This window comes from Orcinus orca, chromosome 1 (assembly GCF_937001465.1).
Source record: "Orcinus orca chromosome 1, mOrcOrc1.1, whole genome shotgun sequence".
Taxonomy (NCBI): Eukaryota; Metazoa; Chordata; class Mammalia; order Artiodactyla; family Delphinidae; genus Orcinus; species Orcinus orca.
In genome coordinates, this window is record NC_064559.1 from 193,954,918 (window position 1) to 193,972,184 (window position 17,267).

The 17,267-nt window shown below is 46.5% G+C and overlaps 1 long non-coding RNA gene across 1 annotated transcript; it reads left to right on the forward strand.

Annotated features, from left to right (window-relative positions):
• The first annotated feature begins 12,405 nt into the window (after positions 1–12,405).
• LOC117200104 (uncharacterized) lies at positions 12,406–14,057 on the forward strand. Its single transcript, XR_004481534.2, has 3 exons — positions 12,406–12,613; positions 12,953–13,122; positions 13,800–14,057. It is a non-coding gene; the product is annotated as an uncharacterized LOC117200104 (long non-coding RNA).
• Positions 14,058–17,267: the final 3,210 nt, after the last annotated feature.

Here is a 17,267-nt window from a genome sequence, read left to right on the forward strand (position 1 = left end):
GATCACGGGCCCGAGGTTCAAAAAGACCTTGGAGCCTGTCTTGGCCACCCCCTTTGCCTCCCTGAGCCTCGGTTTCCTCATCTGTGAAATGGGGAAAAGAATGCCCTTTGTGGGCATTAAATGAGATACTTCACATAAAGTGCTTAGCACACACAGTTAAGTTAGTCGCTGGGCTGGGAGTGCTGGCTTCTGGGGGCACCCAGGCAGGAGGGGTCGTGGAGGGGCCCACAGAACCCTTAGAGGAGCCGCAGAAAGCAGCGTTCATTATATCCACAATTTCAGTGAAACCCATAATTATAACCCCTCCTGCCAGCCCCCACCCTGGGGCAGTGATAGGATCTTCGCTACTCTCCAGGGTCAAGTCTGATCACCGCATGGATGGGCAGACACAAGAAGACGGGTAGGACCAGGTGGGAGGGGGCGCCTCTCTCTGAGTCAGGCAGCAGGACACACCCACTTCCCTTTCACAGGAGATTGCAGAGTGAGATCGAAAGCCTTGGAGTTTCTGTCCAGGTTTGTTTTTCTTCCCCAAGAGCTCATATGTAATGTGCTGAATTTGAGCTAAATTCATACTAAGTAACAGCTTCTGTCAATTGAACTCTTACCATATACCAGGCTCTGGACAGGGCACATTTTAAGTATGATCTGATCTAATCCTCACCACAGCTCCGTTGGGCTGTATCAATTGCTCATATGTCTGTAGCAGTTATTGTGTGCCAGATGCTGTTCTAAGCACTACATGTGTAGTAATTTATCCAAATACACATAGATTTTCTTTTGGAGAAATCTACCCCCAAATATGCTTGAACATTACCATGTTTGGTCCTGGGGCCATAGAGATGATGTGACATGTTCCTGGCCTCAAAGAGCTATCAGGGGACAGACACATGGAAATACCCATTGCAGTACAGCAACAAGCCTGGTAACCTCCCAGGTAGGTGTGACGTGCAGAGAAACTCGAAAGAAGAAGTGGTGCACTCTGGGGCAAAGGAGGGCGCTAAGTGGTCAGGGAAGGCTTCTTAGAGGAGGGGACATTGAACCAAGTTTACAAGGATTGGATTCTCTCTCTGAGCAACTGAGATGGGAAAGAACATTCCAAATATTGGAACAGCATGGCAAAGGCACAGAAGCGTGATGAAAAGCGGTGTGTACCGAGGGAGTCTTAAGGAGTCCTGGAATTAAGGACTTTGGGACATCAGCGTGTTATTAGCAGCTAGCAGCGGAACATGGACTCATGGAGCAGATGACTTTTAAACTGTCATCGACTTTTACTGTTAATACCCTCATTGTATCCAAAAGGTCAGAGGTATGTTCATTTACTATGTCAGTTGCAGTGCCAGGTTGTGGGGACAAGGGCATGAGGCGGACTAAGCTCCCTGCTCTCCAGCATCTTAAGGTCTGGGGTGGGGAGGGGTGTGAAGTTGCAGCGTATGCTGTTGGTCAATGAGACTTTCTTAGGATGGGAATGGTGGGCGGAGTGGGAGAGGACCAGGGCGGGGCAGGGTGGGGGGGCGGGGTGGGGTATGATAGTTAGCTACTGACGCCTAAAGGCAGGCAATGTGTGATGCATTCCAGCAGGGACAACCAGGGAGGGCTTCATGGGCTAGGTAGCATGGAAGCTTGGCTTGGAGACGTGGAGAGGATTGCAATAGAATGCATTCTGGGCCAGGGCAGGAGCAGCAGTAGGATAGGCGTAGAGACAGGAACGCATGGGTGTGACCAGGGAGCAGCCAGGCTGGGACGCAGCACTTGGTACAGGAAAAGAAGAAGAAGGAGATAAGATGCAAAAAGTTCTGTTGGAACCAGACTGTGGAGAAATGGGAAAGAGGCAGCAAAGGAGTCCGGACCCAGTGATTTGGGCAGCAGGATCTAGGCACCATCCTGAGCAGGGCACAACCCCTCTCTCGCACCACCGGGTAGGGTGTTGGCCTCCTGGGAGTGTCTCTGAGGGACCAGAGCCATCACAGCCCAGAGGGACAGTGTCTTGTAGTGGCTGGGAGGGCAGATTCTGGAGCCAGCCGTGTGGGTTCAAGTCCAGTTGCCCTGCTAACCAGCCTTGTGAGGTTGGGCAAGTTGCTTTGCTTCTCAGGGGCCTCAGTCTGCTCATCTGTAAGATGGGGACAGCAATAATTATCTTGTAGAAATTGGCTTGAGGTTTCAGTTAGTTAATACATTCAAAAGGCACAGCACAGAGCCAGTCACATAGCAAATATACCTGCTGTGCTAATGCCTGTTCTATATTGGCCAACTCACTTCACCACTCTCCCTTTCCAGCCGTGGTCAGGTGTGGGGGAGATACAGTGGTTCCATTTCATTCATGCATTGGTTCATTTGCTAGTTTGTCTGGTCATCCAGTTGTCAGGCATTTAGCCTCCTCCCTTTTCCTACCCGTCCACAAATATATTTTGAGTGCTAACTCTGTCCATTGCTCCCTTCGTTTTTCTGACTATTCTCTCCAGTATTAAAAGTTTCTTAAAATTAAAAATTGAAATTTACATTATTCTCCCAGGTTGCATTAGGGTGAAATTTCTAATGAAATCACAGTTTCGTTAGAGTGAAAAAATGTGTCTAGGGCCATTTAGGAAGTTTAGATACACTAGACTAAGCTGAAAACACCAGTAAGTGAGAGACTGCTTCTTGAGCACACACTGCTGACACGTGTTCTTTGCCTTCTACTTGGTACTGGGGGAGGTTTGGAGTGGGAAGCTCCGTTCACTCCTGGGCCCTATTTTTTCAGCTGATAGCCTTTCACAAGGCACTGATCTGTGCTGAGCACAGGGAGTATTGATGAGTAAGCAGCAGCCCAGCCCTAGTGAGTTGCCATCCTGGCTCCGAGCCTGAAGCTTTTTTTTTTTTTTTTTTTTTTTACTGTTAACCATAAGCAGCGAGATCTGTGCTAAGCAGACTCATGGGAATCCCAAGGAGAGAGCAGAGCCCCAGGGTCACACCTGAGGTGATGGGAGAGAAGAGAAGAGGACCATCCTTTCAAAGGGAAAAGTTCCCATTCAACCTGGTGTTAGGAAGTCATTTTATTGGCTTCAATGTTCCAATATTCAGATTGTTGTCTGCTTTTGTAGGTGCAGCCAGAGAAGGGAAAGGTGGGACAAAGAATACGTGAAAAGGATGCCAGCCTGGAGTTCTGGTGTAAACAGCCCTTTACCAAACCTCAGTGGAACCCCCAATGCCCATCACGGGACGATGGTGGTGATGGTAACATTGGCCGTTTTTGAGCACCTGCTACATGTCAGGCACTGTGTTAGGCAGTGTGCAGACGCTCGACCCTGCAAGGGAGAGGAAACTGAGCTCAGATATTGATCACACAGCCTGACAGTGGTCTGCTGTGAGCACCAGGGAGCTTGCAGAAGCCAAATGGAACCTTAAAAACCCAAGATGAGAGTGATCCCAGGTGTGGGAGGAAGGCTAAAGTATATACAGTCAATCCCCATTTGTGAACATGCCTACTCGCTAAAATTTCTTTGTAATCCCCAAATCAATACTCAAGGCACTTTCGTGATCATCCTGGGACATGCACAAAGTGACAAAAACCTGATTCGCCCAGCAGCACATTCCCGGCCGTGGCTCTGCCTTCTTATGTCAGTTCTTATACTGTAAACATAGGTCCTGGGGAATCTCCTGGCAGTCCAATGGTTAGGACGCCGTGCTCTCACTGCCGAGGACTCCAGGTTCAATCCCTGGTTGGGCAACTAAGATCCCACAAGCACTCGGTGCGGCTGGCAAAGAAACAAAAACAAAAACACGGATCCTTTTTGTGCGCTATTTGGTGTCACGCTTTTCACATTTTTGTGCTTTTTCTTGCTGATTTCGCTGTTTAAAATGGCTCCCAAGCTTAGTGCTGAAGTGCTGTCCGGTGTCCTACAGCAGGAAAGCCGTGAGGGGGCTTACGGAGAACACACATGTGTCAGAAGCTTCAATTGGCCACGAGTTACAGGCTGGGGTCGATGTTAGTGAGTCAACGATTTATATTAAATTAGATGCATTTAAACAGAAACACACACAACAAGATTGTATGTTAATCAGTGGATGAAAATATTGTGATCAGAGGCTTGCAGGAACTTAATCCTGTATTTCCTGTAGGATCATTGGTTCAGAATTGTCTCATTCAATTCATTGGTTCGTGTCAACGTCATAGGATGTAACTGTCACAAATAACGAGAATGGGCTGTGCATAACAAAATGGGAGTTCTTCATAAGAAGTACTTCTCTCGGGTTTCCCTGGTGGTGCAGTGGTTAAGAATCTGCCTGCCAATACAGGGGACACGGGTTCAAGCCCCGGTCCGGGAAGATCTCACATGCCGTGGAGCAACAAAGCCCGTGGGCCACAACTACTGAGCCTGCACTCTAGAGCTCGCAAGCCACAACTACTGAGCCCATGTACCACAACTACTGAGCCCCTGTGCCACAACTACTGAAGCCCACACGCCTAGAGCCCGTGCTCTGCAACAGAAGCCACCGCAATGAGAAGCCAGCGCGCCACAACGAAGAGTAGCCCCCGCTCGCAGCAATTAGAGAAAGCCCACGCGCAGCAACTAAGACCCAACACAGCCAAAAATAAATAAATAAAATAAATTTATTAAAAAAAAGTACTTCTCTCTCACACACACACAGATATAGTCATACATAAATACATATATATACACACATATATTCCCAATATTTTAAAACTTTCAGGGGAAAATGCAACAAAACATTGAAAGTCTGCCTTCATTTCTCCATCCCCACCTGCGTCCAATTGCTCCTTCCCCATTAACAATTTGATGGATTCTTTTCAGACCCTCTATATTTTTAAGCGTTTATAACATATTTTTATTATTTTTCTGACCAAAGTGCAATGATTTTTAAATCTTCTTAACAGACTTATATGTGTTTACAATCATATCAAAGGCTCTAGGCACCTACTCGGGACTGTTTTAAAATTAGCCTAAATAAGAGCCCACTATATATATATATTTATTATTTTGCCATTTTTTTCTTCACATAACAGCAGGTTGCGCAGCACTTTCTGTGTTTCTGCGCCCTCAGCTCTGCCTCGCTCTTTTTAAACATCTGTGGTGTGCATGTTCTCTCGTTCATTTAACCATTTCTCCTTTTGATGTACAATGAGGTTGTTTCCATTTTGCCTTATGACACACATTTTTGCCTTATGACACACATTTTTGGTTCATGTCGATGGGGGTTTGTAACTGAATCAAGATCCAACGGTGTCCTTTGTACATGGGGCTTCTGTTCTTCCCCAGTGGGTTTTTACGGGGATGGGTGGGGGGACAAAGGCTTGTTCAGATGGCGGCGGGGCAGAGCTAGAGCAGGAAGACCAGGAATCTCTGCAGAGAGAAACAGGTGCCTGCGAGGGCAGCGTGGCTGCGGGCACGGAGCCTGCTCCCTGGCAGTGCGTGTGGTCCCATTCCTCAGGCCCTTGTGCAAACACCCGGCTTTGTCACTGGCTGAATAGGAAAGGCAGCCCCAAATTAGCACTAATGTGAGGGTGTTTAACCCTCTTGTGAGGCCCTTTGAGAAAGCACAAAAGAACTTTTTCATGGGCCGGGCTGTCCAGTCCAAACAGGTCTGACTTGGAGACACATGCCCGGCCCTCTTCAGGTAACCCAGCGGCTGGAATTTTGAACACAGCTCCGGGTCCTGCAGACCTGCACTTCAAGGGGCATGGCAGGCTGGGGCCTTGGGTCCGGCAGGCAGGCTCTCAGGGCAGGTTAGGGCTTTGATGTCAGGAAGGCCTGGGTTCAAATTCTGACTCTGCCCTCACAGGTCCTGAGCAAGTTCATTTCCCTTCTCAGCCTCAGTTCCCTCATCCATAAAATGGGGATAAAATAGTCATAACTTCAAGAGCTTGTTAAGAAGGTTATGTGAGACCGTGAGGGGTCACCTTCTCAGAGAGACCTTTCCTGGTCACACTGTTTAGACTTTCAGCGTCCCCTGCCCAGCCCCACATTTCTTTCCTGTTTTATTTTCCTACGTAGGATTTGTCACCTAACCCGCTATATAAGTTACTTATTTAGTTCATTTATCAGCTGTCTTCTCCAACCATAAGGTGCACGAGGGCAGAGCTTCTCACCTCTTTTGTTCATTGCTGTCTCCCAAGAGCCTTGCGCAGTGCCTGGCACATAGTAAGTCTTTGATAAAAGGCCTGCTGCTGTGGGCATTATTCTTATTCTCAGTGTAACTGCCCAGGGCACACAGCCAGCCAGGTCCCCGTGGCCCTGGGCCATGTTTATCAGGATTCCCACCCTCCTCAGCCCGTAACCCAAGGAGGAGAAATATTTGGGCCCGTGAAAAACCACAGCAGAGGGCTGGGCCTGGCTCCAGAGTTTTCTCCGAGTGGAGTGTGTGTGTGCACGTGTGTGCTTATTAGCCTGTGTGTCTGTGTGTTTTCCCTTCTGGGCAGGAGCCTGATGGGACCACGCTCTCTGTCAGACGCTTTCCTTTCTCCTGGAATGGACACAAGGTGGAACTGCATGGGGGAAGCAGCCCTCTGAGTTTCACCAGGCGTGTAGCAGCCTGTGTGCGTGCTGGGTACAGGGTGAGGCCCAGGGTTTGCCCGCCCCAGTGGACTGTGCTTCAGAGCTGGCCTGTCTGAGCCTGCCCACCAGTAATGTGACCACAGAATCAGGGAACAGACTGAACCCCAAGTTCTAGGGGAGCTCAGCCTGGGGCTCAGAGCCACGAGGCTCCCCAGGCTGAACCCCGAGGCTTCTGCCGCAGTCTCCTTGGCCTCCGCCCAAACTTCATCCCACAAGATGCCAAGCCTAAGGGCCTCAGGCGGGTGTCGGAGGTTTCAGATCCACAGGCCGTGGTTCTGAAAAGGACTCTGATGTTTTCTGAGTGCCAACCAAGGCTCCGACCTGTGCAGGGACTGGGGACGGAGGGATGGGCCACTCAGACCAAGCCCTACTCTGTGGGGCCCCCAGTATGGGCCGAGGAGGTGGACATTACTTAAATCATAGCTGTGAAGAGGCCGGGGAGGGCAAGTAGGAGGAACTGTGGGTGCTCTTCACCGGGCACCTGACCAGGTTGTGGGTGTTCTCTGAAGAAATAACATTTGCCTTCCGCTGGAAAGAGTGCTGGTGTCAATCAAGTGACGGGGCTAGGGCTGTGGTGGACAGAGGGGAATTGTGTCTCAGGGAGAGTGAACAGCATGTGCAAAGGCCCGGAAGCAAGCTTGGCACACGGTATCATTTTATTGAAACCCTGCAACGTCCCACAAGGAAACTTCTCTTGCAGATGAGGAAACTGAGGCTTGAGGAGGTTATGTAACCTTCCCGGGGGTCCACAGATGCATCCTGAGCACGTGGGGTTTTCCTGGAAACTCAACCTGAGTAACCCCTCCCTCCAAAGTCCAGCCCCATCTACCTGGGGAAGATGTTCAGAAAGTCTCAGGGTTAATGAGATTTCCGGGGAGGAAACACATCATGAAAGAGAGAGAGGGTGAATGGAAAACAGGAGAATTCTGCTGCTGAGGTTACAGGGAAGCTGATTCCCGGATTCCAGCATCCTTCCCCAGCCTGGTTCCACCTTGGGTGCATGGACCTGTCCTGAAATGAATCACTAGGCGATGTAGTAGGCCAGATGCACGCACGTAAGTAAATAAGCCAAACAAATGGCCCAGTTCCCTCCCCCTGGAGGAGGCAGCTCTGCGGAGTCTCCAGACAAAACAGGGCGTGTCTTGTGGTTTTAGTTCAATTCATCACACCACTGATTAATAATTAATCACACCATTGATTTTCCCTGTGTTGTTGAATAAGGTCAGCTTGGAGAGGTGATGAAAACACCCATGTGACTGGGATCCTGGGCGAGTAAACTGAAGGTGGCGTTTGGCGATTCCTGGTGAAGACCTAAGCGAGGTGAGGGCTGCTCACTGTGACCTGCTCCACATTTATTTAAAAGTCCAGGATAAACCAGGAGTTTGGGATTAACAGATACACACTACTATATATAAAAGAGATAATCAACAGGACCTACTGTATAGCACAGGGAACTCTACTCAACATTCTGTAATAACCTACATGGGAAAAGAATCTGAAAAAGAGTGGATATATATTCATGTGTAACTGAATCACTTTGCTGTACTCCTGAAACTAACACAACATTGTAAATAAACTATACTCCAATATAAAGTAAAAATTAAATTAAAAAAAGAAGTCCGGTGAGCTGTCCCCTGTGCCACAGTGACAATCACAGCTTGACTCCCCGGGCTGGAGAGGGTGATGTTGTTTTTGAGGAAGCTCTAAGTAGTGGTATCCCTCCCACCCCCACGACAGGGACAGGGTGACTTTGACTGGGCGTCTAAGTGGTACGTGAGGCCTAGACACTCACCTATTCCCAGGTAACCACACCCTCCTGAGTGAGCACTGGGCCACCCATCTGCATAGGAAACTTGTGCTATTTCCCATTTGTCCAGGTGAATCCATTCTAGCTGCTGCAGTTCTGGGGGGCCCCAAATTTGCCTGTGGTGTGGGGAGTCTGGGGAAGCAGTTCAGCAGGGAAGTCTGGCCCAAGGGGCTCAGGTGACTCCCAGCTTCAAGAATGGGCGCTCATCCACTCTCCTTCTGCTATCCAGGGTTGAGGAGGTTGAGGGCCTTGGAGATGTTTGAAAATCCCTACAGAAACAATAGCCTGAGACCTTTAAAACAGGGCCCGGGGAGGCTAGTTAACTTGCCCAAGGTCACACAGTTACACATGCCAGAGTCAGGATGGAACCAGGCTTGGGCAGGCTCCAGAACCCCCGTACCCTTGGGTTAGTGTACTTATCCCTATGGCTGTATATGTACGGAAAGAAGGTCTGGAAGCATGTATGCCAAAGGGATTGTCCTTTACCAGTGGGATTGTAGAGAGAGGGAGGAGAGCCTTTTACTTTCTATACTGTAGAATATTTTTTCACATTCGTATATGGTCTCACTTCTTTTCTTTACAACATTTTTTTTCGTTTTTTATTGCCTCATACATTTATGTTCAGGGAAAAGTGAAAACATGTTTTTAACATGGTGCTCCAATTTGGCAATGTTTGTTAATGGCTTTAAAAATTTCTTAAGGAAATATCCCATGTAGTCAAGACTGTATCTAGAGTCATTGATCCTGAACTCACTGCCTTATCACCTTACACACGTAGGACACATTCTGAATGTGGTATATCTGTTGCTGGAACATTACACACCCTTTAAGTGTAGAATATTCAAAGAATATGCAATGACATGGCAAGATGTTAATGATGTCGAGTTAAATATAGGAAAGAGGAAATGAAACTGTATATAGAGTATGATGTCAACTGTGTTTTTAAAAAAATTTTACGTAGGAAATAAAAAAAAAAAAAAGCACCAAGTGTTAATAACAGTTATTTTTGAGTAGTGGGGTTAGGATGACTCTAAACTTCTTTCTACTTTTATTTACTTTCTAAGTTTTCTACAATAATCATATATAACTTTTCTAGTCAGATACAACAATAACAAAACAGCTAACATTTACTAGTGTTTACTGTGTGCCAGGCACTGTGCTAAGCATATTATGTGTATTATCTCCTTAATCTTCACAACAAACCTATGAGTAGATTTGAGAGAACAAGTTAGAAATGTTAAGTAATTTGTTCATCACCACCCAGCTGTTATGTGGTGGGGCTGGGATCTGAATCCAGATAGTCTGACTGCAGAGGCCATTCTCAACCACTATAAATGCTATTTTTCTTTAAAATAAAGATGGTACCTCAAGGGCTGGCTCTTATTCACTGTGCCCACTAGACAGGAAGATGGGAAGCAGGGATGCCATGTACAGTTGGACAGGATGTGGTCTACGCAAGAGAGCATGTACTCTGCTCGCTAAGCTGTGACCCTTGACATGGAGCTATATCCACCTTTTCATGGAAATATAAATTAAAACCACAATGAGATATTAGTACATACTTATCTGAATCATTCAAGAGACTGACAATACCAAATGTTGACAAGATAGTGGAGCAACTGGAACTCTCATTCATTTTTGGTGGTAACAGAAAATGATCAATCACTTTGGAAAAGGATGTCAGTTTTTTATAATAACAAAGCACAGTCCTAAGTATTTATTCAAGAGAAATAAAAGCATATATTTCCAAACGAGCTTGTACAAGAGTGTTCATAGCATCTTCTTCACAATAGCTCCAAGCTGGGAACAGCCCACGTATCCATCAGTGGGAGAATGGGCAAACAAACTGTGGTACATTCCTACAGTAGAATACTACCCAATGAAAAGGAACAAGTTACTGATATGTATAACAGTATAGATGAATCTCAAGAACATTAAGCTGAGTGAAAGCAGCCTTACGCAAAAGAGTATATACTGTATGATTCCATTTATATGAACTTCTAGAATAGGCAAAATAATCTATCGTAGAAAAATATCAGAAGAGTGGTTGCCTAGAGGTGTGGGGTGGGGGAGTGGGAGGTGGGAAGCATGAGTATTGACTTGGATAGGGCAGGAGAGAACTTTCTGGGGTGATGGGAATGTTCTATATCTTGATAGGGTTGGGGGTTCCACATGTGTATATGTTTATCAAATCTCAATAACTGCACACTTAAGATTTGTGCATTTCATTATATATAAATTTTGTATCAACAGGACAAACATTGTGAACAAACATTAAACTCTTTAATGACAGGCATGCTGAAGTATTTAGAGGAAGGAAACTGAATTCTGCAACTTTGTTTGAAATGCATAATAAAATAGACATGTTAATGAATGGATAGAGGGATAGCTTTATACGTAAGGAAAGCTAGTGCACTAAAAGGTTCATAGCAGAATAGAGGTGGCAGATTTGTGGGAGTCACTGTAAAATTCTTTCAATTTTGCTGTGTGTTTGAAAATGTTTAAAATAAAACATTGAAGAACACACTTGCTATACAGAGACATAGTGTTCCTTGAAAGAAGCCAGGCACAAAAGAATCCATGACGTGTGGTTTCATTTAGCAAAAGAACAAAATAGATATGATCAATTGATGAGGTTAGATGTGGTCAGGACAGGGGCATGAGGGGTCTGGGTCACTGGAAATCTGCTTCTTCATCTAGGTGCTGATGGGAGTGTTCAGTCTGTGAAAATTCATGATTGCTACACTTCTCTATAATGTACATTACTCTTTTCTGTATGTAAGTGTATTACACGTTACTAAAATGGGTTTTAGAGAGACTCACAATGTTACCAACCTGCTTCAATCAGTATACAGTAATAACCCCCCATTTACCTTGCCTCCTCTGGCCTTTGTTCCTCCCCCTCTTCCCCAGCACTCTCCACCCCACCACTTCCTCAACCACTGCAGCCACCACCCCTGACTCTGAAATGCATTCTTCCAGGTTCTACAGCATGTGGAAGAGTAATGGAAAATGGAAAGGAAAGATCCTGGCTTTGGGGGCCCGAGAAATTTGGGTCCAGATTCTGATTCTGCCACTTACTAGTGGTGTGCCCTGGGACAAATAACCTCCATGGGCCTCAGTTTTCTCCTCTGTTAGAGGCATGATAATGTACCCACCTCAGAGTGGCAATGTTGAGACTGAATGAGACAATGTGCATACATTGCTTGGCTCAGCACCTGTCACATAGTAAATGCTCACTGAACGTTCAGTAGGATGAAATAGTGACTCCGGCTCTCTTCGTCTTCCTCTTCTTTCAACACCACCAGGCAAGGCAGGAGGGAGGGCTTTGGAGTCAGCTGGGTACCCTTGGACCACTCAACTTCAACCTTTCTGAGAATCATCTCTTCATCGTCTAAGGTGAGATAATAATCCCTGCCTGGGGGCTTCCCTGGTGGTCCAGCGGTTAGGACTCCTAGCTCTCACTGCCAAGGGCCCAGGTTCAATCCTTGGTAGGGGAACTAAAATCCCACAAGCTGAGCGGCTTGTGGGATGAATAAATAAATAAATTAATTAATTAATTAAAAAAAAAAAGCCCTGCCTGGCGGAGTTGCTGTGAGGGCTTGATGAACTTGAGACTTGCTGGCTTGAGGACTCCGGGGTTTCTGAGAACCCTCCCCTCCTCGAAGTTTCCAAAGCCCACTGTGGGGATAACATCTGTCACCTGGTCCTGTGCTGCTTCTGGTTCATCTCTCCTCAGGCTTTGTGTGAGGACCGGACATCCTGGGGTGGAGGGGCCCCAGCTGTGAGGTCCTGGGGTCCCCCCCTCGGTGCAGTAACAGCCCCTGAGCCCAGCTGGCTCAGCCCGGCAGTTCCCCAGTTACTAAGTCAATGGCTGCCCTTTGGTGAGGAACTTGCCGCCCAGAAATAGCTACCTGCCGCTGTCACTGCACAAAGGAAGCTCTGTTCAGCCCCAAAGCCGATGCGCGCTCAGGGCGCCGGCAAGACCAAGGGCTTCCTCTGGACCTCGGCCAGGGCCCGGCCCTGAAGGTAGGCCTCCGCTTTCCAGCAGCGTCTGCCAAGCACAGGATCATCAGGACGTGCTCGTTCCTGAGCTTCAAGCCAGAATCGGCCAGGGCCCCGGCTAGCTTTCCTGGGGACAGCCGGTTACTGTGGAGCGTGTGGCAGGCACGGGCCAAGCGGTCTACAAGCCAAGGACCCTCAGATGGAGAATCAGCGCAACTCCTGCCCCAGAGGAACGGGTACTTAGGACCAAGTAGGCACTGGGTAAACACATTAGCAAGTGTGGTAGCTGAGGGCTTCATTGCAGGGCAGCGTGCCAAAGCATTACACACACTGTCACATTTGGTACTATTATTATCCCATTTCTCAGACCAGGAAACCGAGGCTTAGAAAGGTGAAGAAATTTTGCCCCAGAATCCAGGTGAGGTGACTCTGGAGAGCCCCTTCTCTCACCGACCTTGTTATGCCAGCACCACAATGATCACGATGAGGGTACCTAACGGTTGTTAAGCATGGAGGATGTAGCAGGTACCCTGCTAAGCATTCTACGTACATTATTGTGTTAAATCACCAGAACTACTCTATGAACTAGGTATTAAGATTATTCCCCACAGAAGAGGAAGCTGAATAAGTGAATGGCTGCTGAACTTGGCTCCCAGAGAAGAACTCGTCCTCATCACGTGCCTGCTCAATAGTGCCGGGCATCAGAACAAGTACGTTCATACTGGTGATCTCAGTTAATCTCCACAGCCCCCACAAGAGGTAGGTGTAAGTTCTCCCATTTCCTAGATGCGGAAACTGAGGTGCAGAGCAGTTAAATAACTTGTTACGCAGCTAAAAGTATTAGAACTGGGGTTCAAACACTAGGCAGTCTGTCCCCCAAACCCACATGCCTACCATCTCATCCTAGTGGACCAGCTATGTTCAGCCACGCCTCAATAAAGAACAGGACCATGTGGGACATAGCTGGCTCGAACGATGAAAGCAGTTGAGCGTCAAAATATCCAGGTGGACAGGAAACGCAGAAATCACCGTGAGTCGAAAGAGATGCATAACTGCCCCAGAAGCCCCTAGTTCAGGGGGTGGTATTGCTTAGTGGTGAAGAATGCAGGATGCTAGAGCCAGCCCACCTAGGTTCAAACCACAGCTTTACTATTTGCTAGCTGTGCAAGCTTAGGCGTGTTGCTGAACGTTTTCAGTAAGATGGGGATGATGCTAGCTGTATAACAGTATCTATCTCATAGGGTTACTATGAGGATTGAAGCAGTTAATGTATATAAAGTGCTTGGAGCGCAGCCTGGCACGATGCTGCTGTTAGCAACGTAGGAGCGTCTGACAGTGCCATGTATTAGGCAATGTACCCAAGTTACTTTAGTTTTGCTGCATGCAAAAATATCTTTGCTGAGTTGTGATATGATATTCTCCCTCGGTTTTTATAGAGGGTGACTGGGATAAGCAGCCACTGAAGAATGTGTCGGTGTCACTGGCGAGGACGTTATTCACCAAGATACACAATGGGGGCTTCCCTGGTGGCGCAGTGGTTGGGAGTCCGCCTGCCGATGCAGGGGACACGGGTTCGTGCCCCGGTCCGGGAAGATCCCACATGCCGCGGAGGGGCTAGGCCCGTGAGCTATGGCCGCTGAGCCTGCGCGTCCGGAGCCTGTGCTCCGCAACAGGAGAGGCCACAACAGTGAGAGGCCCGCGTATCGCAAAAAAAAAAAAAGATACACAATGCCCCTTACCTCGAGATTCCTCCTGTGCTTTATTCCTCCCAGAGCCGAACACTAGGAGAGACTGTGTCTCTTGGGACAAACACATATGCTGTCTTGGGGCAGCTCAATACCTCCTTGGCATTAAAAAATTTGGAAATGAAGTGAAATATGAGGTTCATGTTGTAAGCCCAAGTTCTAGGTACAATGAGCCCTCTCTTTTTCCTGTTGGTTGCTCTCTTTGTTAAAAAAAAAAGAGTTTTTAAACACTGCTTTGTTCAAAATAGAAATTGTTTTATAGATTATTTCTGATTTTAAATACATGCATCTTAACTCTAAACAAGAAACTCAACTTTTTGATGTATCCCCTTGTAGACTTACATATAGATTTGGGTAAGTATAATTTTGCATGTGTGTGTATGCTTTTGGAAATGAAATTTTAGAAAAAGGAGAATCACGACCTACTGTTTTGAAACCCACATTTTACCCTTAGCCTACCACAGACAATTTAATATATTAATAACAAGAGTAACAATACCTTCATTCATTCAAGAAGATATTTATGATATCCATAAATATTTTCCAGGCCCTTTCTCTAGGCACTGAGAATAAAAATGAACAAAATAGACAAGGCCTCTTCCTCACTGGAGTTACCAGGCCATAAACCAATAAAAGTAAAATAAATTTAAAAGTTCGTTTCAGATAGTGCTGTAAGGCAGGGGTCCCGAACCCCCGGGATGTAATGCCTGATGATCTCAGGTGGGGCTGATGTAATAATAATAGAAATAAAGTGCACAATAAATGTAATGTGCTTGAATCATCCCGAAACCTTCCCCCGCCCTTGTCCACATAAAAATTGTCTTCCACGAAACCGGTCCCTGGTGCCAAAAAGGTTGGGGACCGCTGCTGTAAAGAAAACAATGCAAACAGAGTCACAGATGTAGAAAACAAACTTATAGTTACCAAAGGGGAAAGGTGGGGCAGGGGAGGGATAAATTAGGAGGTTGGGATTAACATATACACACTACTATATATAAAATAGATAACTAATAAGGACCTGCTGTATAGCACAGGGAACTCTACTCAATACTCTGTAATGGCCTAGGGGAAAAGAATCGAAAAAAGAGTGGATACATGTATATGTATAACTGATTCACTTTGCTGTACACCTGAAACTAACACAACGTTTTTTAGAAAAGAATCTAAAAAAGAGTGGATACACGTATATGTATAACTGATTCACTTTGCTGTACACCTGAAACTAACACAACATTGTAAATCAACTATACTCCAATAACATTTTTTTAAAAAATAAAAAATTTTAAAAGAAGAAAATGCAATATGTCGGGGCAACATTTGAAAAGGTGGTCATAAAAACCTTCTTGGAGGAAGTGACATTTGAACTGAGTCTTGAGTGATGAGAACGGGCCGGGCTTGGACTGGATCCAGCAGAGGAAACAGCAAGTGCAAAGGTCCTGAGGTGAGAACAAGTTTGGTCTGTCTTAGGAACAGCAAGAAGGCTAGTGTGGCTGGAGCTGAGTGAGACATCAAGATACAGTTGTAGAGACAGGCAGGAGCTAGATCTTGCAAATCATGGAGAAGGGTTTGGATTTTGTTTTAAGTGTCAAGATCTGACTTTAGCCATTTGAAAAACAGGATTACTGTGGCTGCGTGGTGAGGACTAGACTAGGGGGTACCAAGCGAGGAAGCAAGGAAACCAAGTGCAGGAATCCACATGGCATGCGCTAGAGTAACTAGGGTTGTGGCAGTAGACATGGTGAGCACTGGATGGATTTAGACTTAATTATGAAGTCCGCCAACAGATGTGAGGAATAGGGAGCTCAAGGACAGCTCAGAGGCTGCTGGTAACAGCAATCGTTCTCATTTACTGAGCACTTACTAATGCCAAGAATCATGCTAAGCTCATTTACAAACCTTGACTCCACGGTTCCCCAAAGCAGGTTTGCCGTCCACCACATTAGACCTGCCTGAGGGCTGGCTGGAGCTACAGGGATTTGTATTTGTATCATTATTCCCGAGATTCTCATTAAATTGCCAGACTTGGGGACACCAGCGCTCATAGAATCATTCAACAAGTCCACAGGGAGGATAGTGCTGTAAGGCAGGGGTCCCCAACCCCCGGGATGACAGAGAGGGAACTGAGGCTCTGGGAGTACGTGACTCACAGAAGCTCACAGGTCCCCTTGGCTTCACACCTGAACACTTAAACACGGCAGTCGAAATACTGGCAATAAATACGGCAACTCGCATGGTTTTAATAGCTGTCCAGCACTCTGTTTTATAGATCGTCTGGCACCAAACCCAATCTTTCCTTTTTATCTTTATTGTCACCTTTGTGGGGTGTGACATGGACTCGGATTTGAAACGATGGGCTTCAAATCCTTTCTAGATGTAGCCAGAGTAAAGCGCCCCCTCAGTAGCAGTTAACTTTCTTTAATGATAATTGATAACACAAATAATTGCTGCTCCCACCTACCGAGCGCTTACTATGGGTCAGGTCCTGCGCTAAGCGGTTGAGTGCATCCTCTCCTTTACCCCTCCCAAGGGATTGTGGGCTGGAGATAGATATTCACATCGCCCTCGGTTCCCTCCCCTCCTCCCGGATATCTGTCACACCGGGAGGCAAAGATGCTATCAGCTCAGCGTGGTGATTATGCATCTCAGACCTTTGCTAATATTTTGATAATGAGGCAGTGACTTTTGACCCACTTCCTGGGCCAAAGTCAGTCTCAGGGCCTCTCTGGGGGTTTGGTGGCACTGGTGGCAAAATCTGACCCGTGGCCTCTCTCCTATACTCAAGAATTGCGCTGGGGCAGTGGGTACAGGTCAAGGGAAAAGGGGAGGGAGTCTTTATTAAATGATATTATAAAAGGGATTCAAATAAAATATACCAAAACTTGTTGATTTTGGGTGGTGGGTCTAAATATGGTTTTTAAAAATTCTTTTTACATTTTCCCTTTTCCAAATTGTTTAGATGTGTATTACTTGTTTGATAATAAAATGACTCATTTCTTTTTAAGGGGGAAAAGAAAAAGAAAGTGGGCCAAAGAGGCCTTGAAAATAGCACATTCTCAAATTTGTCACATCCCATAGAGGTGATAACCTATAACAAGGGAGATCATAGGCTCAAGAAGACTCCAATAGGAGGCTAAAAGCATCTGAGCTTCTGCCTGACAT